Genomic DNA, 13136 nt, shown 5'->3' with positions numbered 1-13136 from the left:
CATCTAGGTATCCTTGAAAATGCTGCTCCTCAGAGATACCTCCCGGGATGATCCAATCAGACTCTCCTCCCCACACCTCATCCTTCTTATCCTGCCATACTGGTCTATTTTCTTTATTGGCATCTGAAATTATTTTCATGATTTGTTCTTTATATATTTGTGGTCCGTCTTGGCTCCATGTCTTTGTCCATCATTGCTGTCCACCCAGGACCCAGGAGGGTCCGTGGTGGCCGCATTTTTTGCTGAGTAAATGAATGAAGGAGCCGAGGCGTGTGCCTGCTTGAGACTCCTCTGGACCTTGACCCTTCCACCACATCTGTTCTGACTTAACTCCAGGTCACAGTGATGCCTCCTTCCTCTGCAGGGTTTTGATATTTAGCCTTAACACTCTGCGTGTGATTCTCTTTCTAACCAGATCATCAGTTTCATGAATTCAGTGGAGTTTGAGTCCTCTCTCCATATCTAATCCTGGGCTTCATGTCTTGGACCCAGGAAGCTCAGATGAGAGCTGCTAAGGGTGATGCACATTCATTGCTTCTTTGTTCCTGAGATCATGGTCAGCAATGGCTGTGGGGATTCAGCTTCGCCACCCCCATCCTGGCAGGGGATCACTTTGAGCAGTGTAGAAAGAGGGAGACGCTGACCCCACCCACAGTCTGTCCCCACTCTGACCACTCCCTGCCCCCCACCCCTGTGCCCACTGCCTTTCTAGGAAACACAGTTCTCTGGGTTACTCGCCTTACTTACGTCACTCCCCAGAGTGACTCACACCATCCTCTGTCCTTTGCTCTAGACACCCCTCTCCCACAGGCCTCCCCCATCCTTGCCAAATACCCCCCTGAGCCTCTTCCCTCAAGGTCTACTGAAGACCCACCTTCTAGAAAAATCTCACACACAATGCCTTTCTCCCTCAAGCAGTGGCTTGGCTTCCTCCTGCAAGCCATCAGCCATGGGTTGCCACTGAATGACTTCTGTCTGTTACTCTCCTTTCCCAGCAGGACTGCAAACCCTGGAGGTCTGTGCACCCCTCACTGTGCACCACAAAACACACCGAGGAGAGCCAAATACACGCTTGGTGCTTTGTGTTCTGTGCATCGGTTTCCTTGATAATTGCCTCCTCTCGCCTAAGAGGTAAAGATCACTCACTTCCTCCCAGTTCATTTTGTCTGCTGAATAATTCTCACCAGTAGTGAGTCACACTTCTCACCATGCACAGCACAGCATCCTGCGTGTGCCTGCTGCAGAGGCTCCTGATCAATATGGAAGAGACTCAGCCTTGAGTCTAATGATAAGAGAGAAAGACTTCAAGCTGCACATTTGAGAAATAAATTAGCACTTAAAGGTGTGTTCATCTACCCTTCACTAATGTATTCCACATTACTTTTCTGACCCACCATTTTGTCAGGAGGTTCTGTAATTTATGTTCTGTGGCAGCTTGCAAACCTTCTCTTGACCTTAGCGTAAATCAGAGAACTGTAAAACTCCCTTTGGAGAACAAAGGGAAATGCAATTGAAACTCTTCTGCAGAGAGGCCTAAAAAATGGAAAGCTCCTGCATTAAATGTAATGGAAAAATGATTTGACCTTTAGTCACCCTGTCATTTAGGAATCAAATCTTTCTGGAAAAAAAAAATGCCAATATGGTTTGAAGAAAATCATTTCCTAATTGACTTTTGTTGAAAATGGAGATGATCAGGTAGGCAAACTCATGTTTATTTAAACTCCAGACAATGCAAACACTGAAGCTGTCCTTGTAGCACCTGGAGCTAAGATTTACCTGGAACTAACCCATCTTTTATTCCAAGTATCTTGGAGGCCACATGACATGCTTAGTCTTTTATTTTTTCTTTATGATGAAGAACCATCGTCATTTCTCTCTCACTCTCCTCCTCTCTCTTGTTGTCTGCAAAGTACCCTAAAAATATGATCTTCTGTCTTAAACATTCCGTTTTTTCAACTCCACTCCTGTTTGCCCCTTATTCCCCCTCCACTTGGCTTTTCTCCTCATTATTCTCGAAGCCAGGACCAGCCACATAACTTTCTGGTCTCCATGCAAGATGAAAATGTGGAGCCTCTTATTCAAAAAGTATGAAGAATTTCAAGCTAGCAGAGACTAACTGTGGCTTGGGCGCTCTGAGGAGGAGCCCTAAGTGACTGCACAGATCACACTGTAGGAACCCAGCCCGCCCTTGATCCGGGAGACCCTTGGCTGTGCCTGTGTGCCTGGACTCCTGCTCTTCCCCCACTGCATGCTTTTGCTGAGCAAGTCTTGGCAAGAGAAGAAGACAGAAGTGCAGTTCATCAGTGGGCACAGGGCCCTTCCTTCCCTCCTAGCCAGTATGAGGGGGCCCAGAATCAGCAGAACAGCTCCTCAAAGAGAAGATCCCCATGTCCTGAGACACATTCTTAAGCAGGACAAATATGTTCACGTCTGCATTACTGGATCTATGTCTCATTGTACTTTGAAACACACGTTAGACATGAAAGAACACTTCTCAAAAGAAGACGTACAAACAGCCAATAAATGTGAGAAAAAGCTCAACATCACAAATCATCAGAAATGCAAATCAAAACCACATTGAGATACCATCTCTCACCTGTCAGCATGGCTATTATTAAGACATCAAAAAACAACAGATCCTGGCAAGGCTGTGGAGAAAGGAAACGCTTATACTCTGTTGGTGGGAATGTAAATTAGTTCAACCATTGTGGAAAGCAGTGTGGAGATTTCTCAAAGAGCTAAAAACAGAACTATCATTCTACCCAGCAATCCCATTGCTGGGTATATACCCAAAGAAAATAAATCGTTCTTCCAAAAAGACACATGCATTTCTGTGTTCATCATAGTACTATTCACAATAGCAAGGACATGGACTCAACCCAGGTGCCCATCAGCAGTGGACTGGATAAAGAAACTGTGGTACATTCACAGCATGGCATTATACACAGCCATAAAAAGGAATGAAATCATGTCTTTTGCAGCAACATGGATACAGCTGGAGGCCATTATCTAAGTGAATTAACATAGAAATAGAAAATCACATACCACATGTCCTCACTTACAAGTGGGAGCTAAACATTGTGTACACATGGACATAAAGAGGGGGACAGTAGACACTGTGGACTATTGGAAGGAACAAGGGTTGGAAAACAAAATCTTGGGTACTTATACTCAGTACCTGGATGATAGGATCCTTCACACGCCAAACCTCAGCATCACGCAATACAGCCATGTAACAAACCTGCACATGTATCCCCTGAATCTAAAATCAAAGTTGAGCTTATAAAAAATTTTTAAAAGTCAACACACTTTAGCTCTTCAATATCCAATTCTATCTTAGCTCAGTTCAGCAAAATCATCCACCGAATAGAAACTGTGGAGTAGGTTTACAGTCAAATCTTCTATGATTCAAGACATTTGGTCAAAACCTTCTCTTGGAGTTGTGTCCACTGTTCTGTTTTTATACCCAGTCTTCCAGTCTTGGGACAGGTGCAATCTTGATCTCTGGCTGGTTGCCTTCCTGGCCCACCCTGAGATCCAAAAGCAATGTGTTAAAAAGGCTTTCCTCCATGTTTGGCCTTTTAAAGTTCAGTGTTAACGCTGCCTTGAAGATAAATGTCTTCAGACTCTGTTCCCGGAAAATTGAACTTTAAAATTCCCGGAGACTGGCGCTGCCCCTAAAATAGTTTCATGCCACTGTTACCAGAGATGAAAAGATCCCACGCCTTTGATGAAACTGCCATGGCTGCCCCTGCCCACTTCCCCACCCGGGCCTCTGGCCTCTTCACTATGGATTGCAGGACTTGGGGGACAGCAAAGGGTGAGAAGAGAAAAGGTGGAGGACAGCCCAGGAAGGGGCTAGGGGGTGCCCAGGGCTTCACACATAAACACACAGCCATTCTGACTCTGTGAGAATACAAGGAAGCCCTGAATCCAAAAGGCAAAAGCTCCCTCTTGGGCTCTGGCGTCAGAAGCCCTGGGCATACTCTGGGGATGAACCAAAGGCCTCGGGGTGGGAGGGGGGACTGCAAACCTTCCAGGTGCTCCGGCTCCTTTGGGCTTCGCTCCATTGAAATGGCAAGTTTGGTGATTCCCCTTTTATCAGATTTGTCCAGCACCGTATGCTGCCTCACTGGCTGGGCCCAGTTTCATTGCTTCTTTTAAAAAATTAGGTTCAATGTGTGCCCTTCTTTCCTCTGTCCTCACTAGCCGTTTTCCTATCACAAAACCACCCTGCAAATCCTAAGAAAATGCAAGTAAATTGCTGCTAACATCCCCAGTTGTCTATTTGCAGGGGAACAACAAATAAGTTCTATTCTCCTTGAATAAGCAGCGAATTAGCAAATGTCTTTCTCTGTCATAAACATTGGCTGAAAACAGCCCCTGGTGATGGCATAAAGGGTGCAGAACAGTTATTTTTAACCAACAAATGAGAGCAGCAGCATCTAATTTTGGACGACTGCTCCGTCTTGATGCTGGGGGCTGACTCTCCGTGAATGGAAGGAAAAAGCAAAGGGAAATGTTTTTCCCAGTGTGGCCCCCACCAGCAACTGTAAAACGTACTTGGAGAGAGCCAGTGTTAAAGGCATCAGCTGCAGGCACCTGTCTCCTTTGCCAGGAGGTCATGGTAGTGCTATTGGTGGACTCTCCAGCCTTTGTCCCCAGTGGTCCAGAAGAGGAAATGTAGATGCTGGGAGGACCTGCCTCTGGAGATACCCAGGCCACTAGCAGGTGGACCCTGAAGTGGGAGGAGAAGGATGGATGGGAAACCAAATTTCCTGTAAGATAATTGGTGACAAATCCCAATAGGATGAGATACTGAGCCTTTAAAGTACTTTAACTGAATGATCAGACATATAAATTTTTCAATGAGTTTAATAAAATATAAATAGGGGACAATGACAGAGTTGCAAATAATAAAAACTGTTGTCTCCCAAAGGCAAACCCACAGTTGTCCAAAGAGCGCCATAAGGATGTATTTTGCAGCATCAGATAAGTGTCTGACTTCCTCCTTTCAGCTGACTGAGGCCTCTCTGCTACAAGGAAGAAGGTTTGAGTCCTGACCATTCAGTATTTGCCTTGTAACAAGGGGGAAAAAAGCAAGAACCAGAAGGAATTAACAGACTGGGGGGAAAGGAAAACCTTTTTCAGCCTTACTCCCTTGCTAAGTCCCTCACTTGCAGTATTTTAGCTACCTGGATGCCACATGATATGTGATCTGACAGATCTATAATGAAAACAGAGACGCTAAGGAACAACGTGATTGGAGGAATGTAATTATGGAATGTGGAACAGCTCTCCATGGGTCCCAGTGTGTCTGCAAGGTCATTGTCAAGGACAGTGATCAGCCTTGGAGAACTGAGGTCAGATCTCCCTCCTCAGCAAAGACAGGCATTGTTAGAAGATTTGACTTCCCTGTGTTCAGGGTTGGTCTCCTGTAACAAAACCTGGTGTGTGTGAAAGTGTCGCTGTGCCCTCCTTAGCATCATCATGTGAGAAACAAATGCTGATACTCTGACCATTGCCATTATCATGAGCAATGAACTGTCCTTTCCTTCTGACCCAGGAGTTTCACGTCTTCCACCAGCATCCATGAAACTGTGACAAGCTAACATTTTAGCTTACAAGAAGGACAAAATCTTGGACCATGGACAGCTCTTGCCACTGAATTTAGACAAAGATGACTGACAATTTTGGACAATGTGCTCTCAGGTATGTACATGATACTTCAGAGTTAACCTTCAGACAGAGACGACTACTATCTCCTTAATATCTGTTTTCTTCTCTTTCCTATCAGAATGGAACTGGGCATTTTGACAGGAGTTTCTATTCTCCAGAATAGAAACTGCGTTTTCCAGCTGCCCTTGTAGATAGGTGTGTTCATGTGACTAAGACCCAGCCCATGGGATGTCAGAGAAGTGTGCAGAGATGGCTTCTCAGGGCATCCCGTAGGAGAGCTGGCATACACATTTCTGCCTTCCTCAACCTCTTGCTCCATCCTTCTGCTAGGAGCATGGACAGGATGGCCGAGGGTACACCAGGGCTGGGAAGATGAGGGCCATGCTTGGCAGCTCGACAAGATCCCCGCTGTGATGAAGAGCCAGAGCTGGCCAGGACTTACACATGAGATAGAAATCTTGCTCAAGCCACTGTCATTTTGAGTTTTCTGTTTTTAGCAGCTGAAGCTAATCCCTAACTGGTACAGTGCTTGATGCCAAAAGTGGAATGCTGCAAGGAAAGGACCAACATGTGGAGCAAGTTGCTCAGTGCTGTTCCAGCTGGCCTGACCAGACAGACCATCACCCCCTCCGTCCTCTTCCTTTTTAGCCTCTCTCCACACCGACTGCTCTCAAGCCCCCTTGCAGACCTTGAGCTGCCCACAGCAGGGTTCTGGCCCTGCCAGCCCTGGTCCAGGTTCACAATAGCTCTAGACCTTCCTGTACACAGAGACCGCCACAGCCCCACAAGGTACATGTGAAGGCCAGGTCTTGAGAAGAGCAGCTTTCAGTCTCCTGCTGCTGCTTGAAAGGACCTAAAAGTGAGTCAGTCTGGAAACATACTCTCATAGGTGTCTCATCCTCTCATAGGTGTGTCATCCTCTCATAGGTGTCCGATTTACGGCATGACCCTCTCTGGTGTGTCTTGAGGCACATTTAGGTGGAAGAAATGGGTCCAGGTAGGAAACCTCCCCTATTGCCTCTAAAAATCGCCCCAGGGACAACTGAACAGATGGCCCATGTCCAACACCAGCCAGAGATATGATTGGTCAACTCTGTCCCAGTGAAGCTGTATTCACTAAAATACTGAATGCATTACCAGAACAGACATTCTGAAATCTAAAAGTGAGTTTTAGTAGAGTGGCATCAACAAAATTCTCATTTTTTTACCCACCCATTTATCCACATTACAGGCTGAACAACATGCCACATTCCATCTGCATCTGGTCATTTATTCACTTGCTCACTTAACACACATTTATTGAGCTTATTGAGCACCTAGAGTATGCCAGACCCTACTACATACAGAGAATAGAAAGATTAATTTAGTGAGATTCATTCCCTGAAGGGGCACAGAATCTACTGAGCCTCAGGCTTGCCTAGGACAGAAGCTCAAATATGATTATTTGAAGACAATCACTTACATTGAAAAAAGAAGATAAGAGTCAGGATGAACCCCTAACCCATGGGAGAGATTTCTAAAAGATATCATCCTGTTCTTTGATAATAACATATACTTTCGCAAAACAAGTCCATTTGTGAGCTCTAGTGGTAGGACAGTAATGTCTATTAAAAACATTTAAAGTTAACATTCCCAAGTGTCTGTCTACTGAAAATCCAATCAGAAAATCAAAAATGGTGTGTCTGTGTGCTTACATACTTACAGTTGCATGATATTTCAGTTATGAATGCTTTAGGCTGCAAGTAAGAGACAAATTCAGCCAATAATACGATTTAAAAATAGAGACTTATGGTGAAATCTGATTTACATCTTCAGTTGAGCTAATAGGGTTGTCCAATATCAATGGCCTGGTTTTGACAGTGTGCTATGGCTAGGGAAGATTATAGGCAAAAGATGGGGAAATGACATGTAGGAACTTTCTGTACCATTTTTGCAACTTCTTTTAAGATTTAAACTATTTCAAAATGAAAAATGTTAAAAATTATTAACATAATTTAGATATCTCACCCGATTTACTAAAACTTGACAGGATGTTTTGGTTGTTAAACATAAATAACCCCAAAATAGTAAATTACAGGGAAGTCAGTATCTGTGGAGAGACACGCAGGCTACTGGGCATAGCAAGTCACCTATGTGAGACTTTCCCACTCTGCTGAGGTCATTTGGTGAAGTGCCTAAATAAAACATAAGAACCATTATTTACAATAATTCCATTAGAATTATAACACTTGAATTTCAATGTAAAACTACCAACGACCAGCAGGACCAATTTTTATAAGGCAGTCTTGGTGAACAAGGCTGTAGATAACATGGAAAGAGAGTGGGGAAGAGTTTCTCTGACTGAAGCCCTTAGTTGTGAGATGCTAGAGTAATGGAAGACCCCAGTCAGGGGGGTCTCATAATCTTAGTCCAATCACGCTTGAAGGTGGCATCCTTGGAACTGTACAAAAATGTCAGCACGTCAGTGATCCCCGTGCTAAAGTCACAGCCGATGTTAATGAAGAACATCCTTCCAGGCACTACTGTTTTATTTTTTTGAGATGGAGTCTCACTCTGTTGCCCAAGCTGGAGTGCAGTGGTGCAATCTTGGCTCACTGCAACCCCCGCTTCCTGGGTTCAAGCGATTATCGAAGGTACATTTATTAAAGTGTATTGCCACTTCTACTCACTGCCTTTGCCCAAGTCCTGTAGATATTAACATGTTCTGAGTTCCTCTGCCAGGGACCAGCCCTTTTATTTTTCCCATCTTTAAGAACACATACCAAATGCAGGCCAAACAAGTGCTTAGTAGCTGTGGTTTGAATGTTGCCCCCCTCTAACCCTCATGTTATTTGATTCCCAGTGTTGGAGGCAAAGCCTAATGACAGGTATATGGGTCAGGGGGTAGATTCCTCCTGAACGTGTTGGTGTTGTTCTCACAGTAATGAGTGACTTCTTGCTCTATTAGTTCCCAAGAGAGTGGTTGTTAAGAAGAGCCTGGCACCTCCACTCTCTTCCTCTTGCTCCTTTTCTTGACATGTGATCTCTGTACATGCTGGCTCCCCTTTGCCTTTAACCATGAGTGGAAGCAGCCTGAGGCCTCACCAGAGGCTCAGTTTTCCAGCCAGCAGAATCATGAGCCAAATAAGCCATATATATATATATATATATATATCCCAGCCTCATGTATCACTTTATTGCAACACAAAAAGGACTAAGACATTATTTGAGAGTTGAAGATACAGGTTTAACTATACATTTGCCCAATAAACATAGTATAGATTAATGAACATGTTCATCAAACCTTCTTTATGAAAAAAAAATGACTTCACAATCCAGGTCAGGCAAATTTTTGATAATGACAAATATTTTTTAAAGGCTGATACTATGGTGTAATAAAATCAATGCAATTATTTCAAAGGGAGGAAAATTGAAATCTCCAAATAAAGAATAGATTCAACAGTGAAAGTATCTAAGAATTATACTCTGATGTTTACCACTAATTCTGACTCCTTATGCCTGAAAGAAATAAACACTTCAGAGCAAATTTTCAGAAACGTCTTCCTGAAGAGCAATTTTGCAGCAGTGTTTGTGCTCATTTTCAGCCAGCCAAAAGCAGCCGGGGAAAGTCATAAAACAACACCCAGAAGATCTTCCGGGGCTGAAGCATGGCTCTCGGAGGCTCAGCAAGCAGTGCCTGTAATAATTACCAATCTCAGACATGCTAACCCCATTAAGACTAGTTGTTTCAGTGCATAAATGACAGGCTGTGCAAACCTCCAGCTCCCAGGACCAGGGGATTAAAGGTTTCCTTAATGCTTTTATCAGCTCTGATTATTAGTAGTTCTTGGCTTCAATGATTTAGAGTCTTAACGCATAGCAAATCTTCATTAGGCAGGAGAGTCAAAGTACTCCTCTCTAAATCCATTCCCAAAGCCAGCCTGACTCTCTCTCAAGGTGAACTGTGCTGAAGGCAGAGAGATTCAGCACATTCAGGAGGGGCTCCTCCACTGCGTGAACATATTTCATCCTCTGGGCACAGCCACTGGTGACAGCCATAATTTGTTGGGCTGAGCTAATGCTGCTGCTTCTCCAGAGAAGTCCCAGGGGCCCTCATACAAGCGACGCTTCTTATAATCATCAAAGGGACCCAAGCCACTGCCAGACACATCCGTGACAAGAGTGAAGTCAACTTGTGTCTACTAGGAGGCCAGAGGAAGCAGATACTTAGAGATACCACATTTGGGTCAAAACTGCTTGGTAGACCTCTTGGCAGGAATAAATGACACTGTAATAGTCTAACGACATTGACAAGCTTCCTGAATCATTTTTTAAAACATGGATTTAAATGCTGAAAGTTTCAATTATCTCTGCTAATGCTCGTGTAAAGAGGCACAAGGAATTCAAAATTGAAAATGATAAAGGGTGGTTTGTATTTAGTCTGGAAAGTAATTTACATTTACATTTGGTGAAGAGTAAGTCTAATTCTGAGAGTGTTTAACAGCCCTGACCAAGGGGTGAAGGGCTTGAGGATCCTTCCTGCCCTCACACAGTATCCTGAAGGTGAATTGCATTTCCTCCTATGCTGCACAACTTCTGAAGCCCTGGCCTTCAAGTGACATCATAGTTCTGACTGCTCACATATTGACTCAGAGGGCTCACAACAGAACAGGAAAGAAGATGGCTGGGTATTTATATAGGTAAATTATCTCCTTGATTTTTCTGCAAAACCTTCTCAGGGTATTCACTTCAGTTAAAATGCACCATGTAGAGCTGGGGAGTGCATGCCACAGAGCCTGCCTCTGAGCCTCCACTCCAGGAAGAAGCTTGCATCTGAACAGAAATGAAACATCTCTCACTAAACGATTTGAAAGAGTCAGGAAAAGGACAAATGCTTCTGTTGACATCACTCCTGTGGTCTTCAGCATATTCCTGGTGGGTTTGGTGGAAGGACAGAGCTATTTTCTGACCATTCAGAGTTCTTGAATTTCCTGAATTTATTTTTCAAGTTGATAGGGAGACACATAATCTCTCTTGTGCAGGGAACAGCTTAACCTGCCAGTAAGAAATTCTACTTTAAGATGGTGCACACGAAATCAAATGTCAATGCTCATCTGGAATCCTTAGGTCGCATGGCCAAGTTCAAGAGAGAGCAGCCAGGATGAGCAGAATCTCCAGGGGGAGCCCTCCCTCACCAGTCAGTGGCCCCGGTGGTGCCTTGCCCTCTTCCAGAAGATAACAGATTAGCTGAGAGATTCCTAAAAGTGATTTCACTGCCTCTTTCTTATCTTAGCCTGCAGTTGCCGGAATATCCACTTTCTTGCCCCTTTAAGAAATAACCAGCTCAAACAATCCCTCAGTCAGAAACTTTCAGACCATCACTATCTCCACTCATATCCTCAGCAAATCCAGTGGGTGTCATCTTTAAAATACATCCAGAGCCTGCCTGCTTCTCAGCATCTCTACTGCTTTCACCAAGGGCCAAGCCACTGTTGTCCCCCACCTCCTTCCAGGAGCCCCTGCTCCCAGCCCTGACCCATGACAGCCACGTCTCCCACCACAGCAACTGCAGAGATCCTGTTAAAATATGGAGATAATCCTGCCATTCCTCTGCTGAAAAATTTGCAGTGCCTTCTGTTTTCCTCACAGTAAAAGTTAGTGTTCTTCTAATGGTCCACAAAGATTCGTAAATCCTGTCGACAACACAAACATATACATATGTAAATGCATGCATAAATATGCCCATGCACACACTCTGCACACACATGCACATATTCTCAAAGTTGCATTGTTTATAATACAACTGTGCTTGCCATGTTGCATGATAAGCTATGCATTATAAACTAGATTTATAATGCATAAATGCTTGTGTTCACATCCATGTGCACACACCATGTTCACATGTGCACACACATGCATACATTCACACAGGTGCACATACACATACACATGCCCCCACTCACACACCTGCACAACTGCATACACACACATTCACATGCATTTACATACATGTGCACACAGGCATACACACATTCTCATACATGCACATATTCACACACACATGCACACACTCTCCAGGCCTGCTACTTCTGTGACCTCATCTCTCCCATGTTCACCACACCTCAGTCACTCTGGCTTTCTTGCTTACCTTTGTAATACCAGGAATGTTCCCACCACAGGGCCTTGGTACATGCTTCTCTCTCACTGCTGTCAGGCCTATGTGTCTAGGAGTCTTTCCCAGTGCCCACGGAGTCTACGTTGAAACTTTCCACGCACTCCCAACCCCTTCCTTTGTTTCATTTCCTGCCTTAGCACTCATCACCACCCACATCTGTGCATTGCACTTATTTGTTAAGTTGACATTGTCTCCTCTGGTAAGAATGCAAGCCCTTGGGGGCAAGGATTTTGGTCTTCTTTACTGCTCACTGAATATTCACTCTTACACTCTGTGGTGTTGATTAAAATATTGTCTTATAGCCACAAATTCACCCTTCAATGCCTGTTTGTGATCCTGGTTCTGGGCCCTGCAAACATTCCTCCTTCACCCACTGGTGCAGTGCTGAGCTTTGCCAGTAGAGGGCGCTGGAGTGTGCAGGAGCCAGATTTCCCTCCCAATTTTGATGGGCTGTAGACCCTTCTTGGCCTGCTGATCTCCAGCCCATTTATCCATCCCATCCCATCTTCACCCTCCATGGCTCACTCCTGAGATGGTGACCTAAGGCAGGTAAATCAGATAAAGCCAACATGGCACAGTTCCCAGAACTGTAGAAATGCAGCATATAATTACTGTCCACACTGAAAAGAAAAGGTCACCCCCAAAAAATAACAGTTATACAAATATAAATATAACCATTAATATTGGCTAGCACTGGGTGTGGAACTGGGAGATTTGTCAGAATATATCTATATTTCTTTGATGGTTTACCAGGAGCAGTTGCTATGTCTAGCCACAGCCATGAAAGTGCACTGTTGTCTTTTACACTCAGACTTTGGGTCCAGCTGTGTTTGCAGCACCCCAGCCCCCATAGCAGCTGCCAATCTGGAGGAGATGGACGTGAGTGAGCACTGCTGCCTTAGGGCCCAGGCCCCCTTGATTTCCATAAGCAATCCCCAGCCTCCCTGACTCTAGCCAGCTCCTCAGGCCACACTGCCAAGGTGGGCACAAAGGTCCTCAGTCACCTGCCACACGAAGTGCCACACAGCCAGATGCACCCAGCACAAGGCAGAGACACACCAGCCACTCATTGCCATGGGCCACATTGTCCTCAACTTTGTCCAAACACCACACACACACTTGCCCCCTCTCCAGAGTCATTTGCCTTTTGCTTCACATTCTTTTTTCTCTGCACTGCTACCTCTGAGAAACACTGAGTACTTCTTCAGTCCTTGTTTTCTGTATCTAGAAGCTTCCATTGGTAGGCAAGTAAGGCAGAGAGCCAGGATGCATGGCAGTATGCCAAGGTTTTCGGTATTTAAAG

At 44.6% G+C, this 13136-nt stretch overlaps 1 long non-coding RNA gene across 1 annotated transcript in view; it reads right to left on the bottom strand.

Annotated features, from left to right (window-relative positions):
- The window catches only part of LOC108586232, a 33107-nt gene extending 21480 nt beyond the window's left edge, over window positions 1-11627 (bottom strand). Inside the window, exons 1-2 of the long non-coding RNA XR_002522426.2 lie at window positions 4034-11627; window positions 3179-3530 (exon numbers count right to left, since the gene is read on the bottom strand). This is a non-coding gene — a long non-coding RNA (uncharacterized LOC108586232). The remainder of the gene's footprint in view (window positions 1-3178; window positions 3531-4033) is intronic.
- Window positions 11628-13136: the final 1509 nt, after the last annotated feature.

This window comes from Papio anubis, chromosome 5 (assembly GCF_008728515.1).
Source record: "Papio anubis isolate 15944 chromosome 5, Panubis1.0, whole genome shotgun sequence".
Classification (NCBI taxonomy): domain Eukaryota; kingdom Metazoa; phylum Chordata; class Mammalia; order Primates; family Cercopithecidae; genus Papio; species Papio anubis.
The sequence above is the reverse complement of the archived record's forward strand: the minus strand, read 5'-3'. Positions and strand labels throughout refer to the sequence as shown.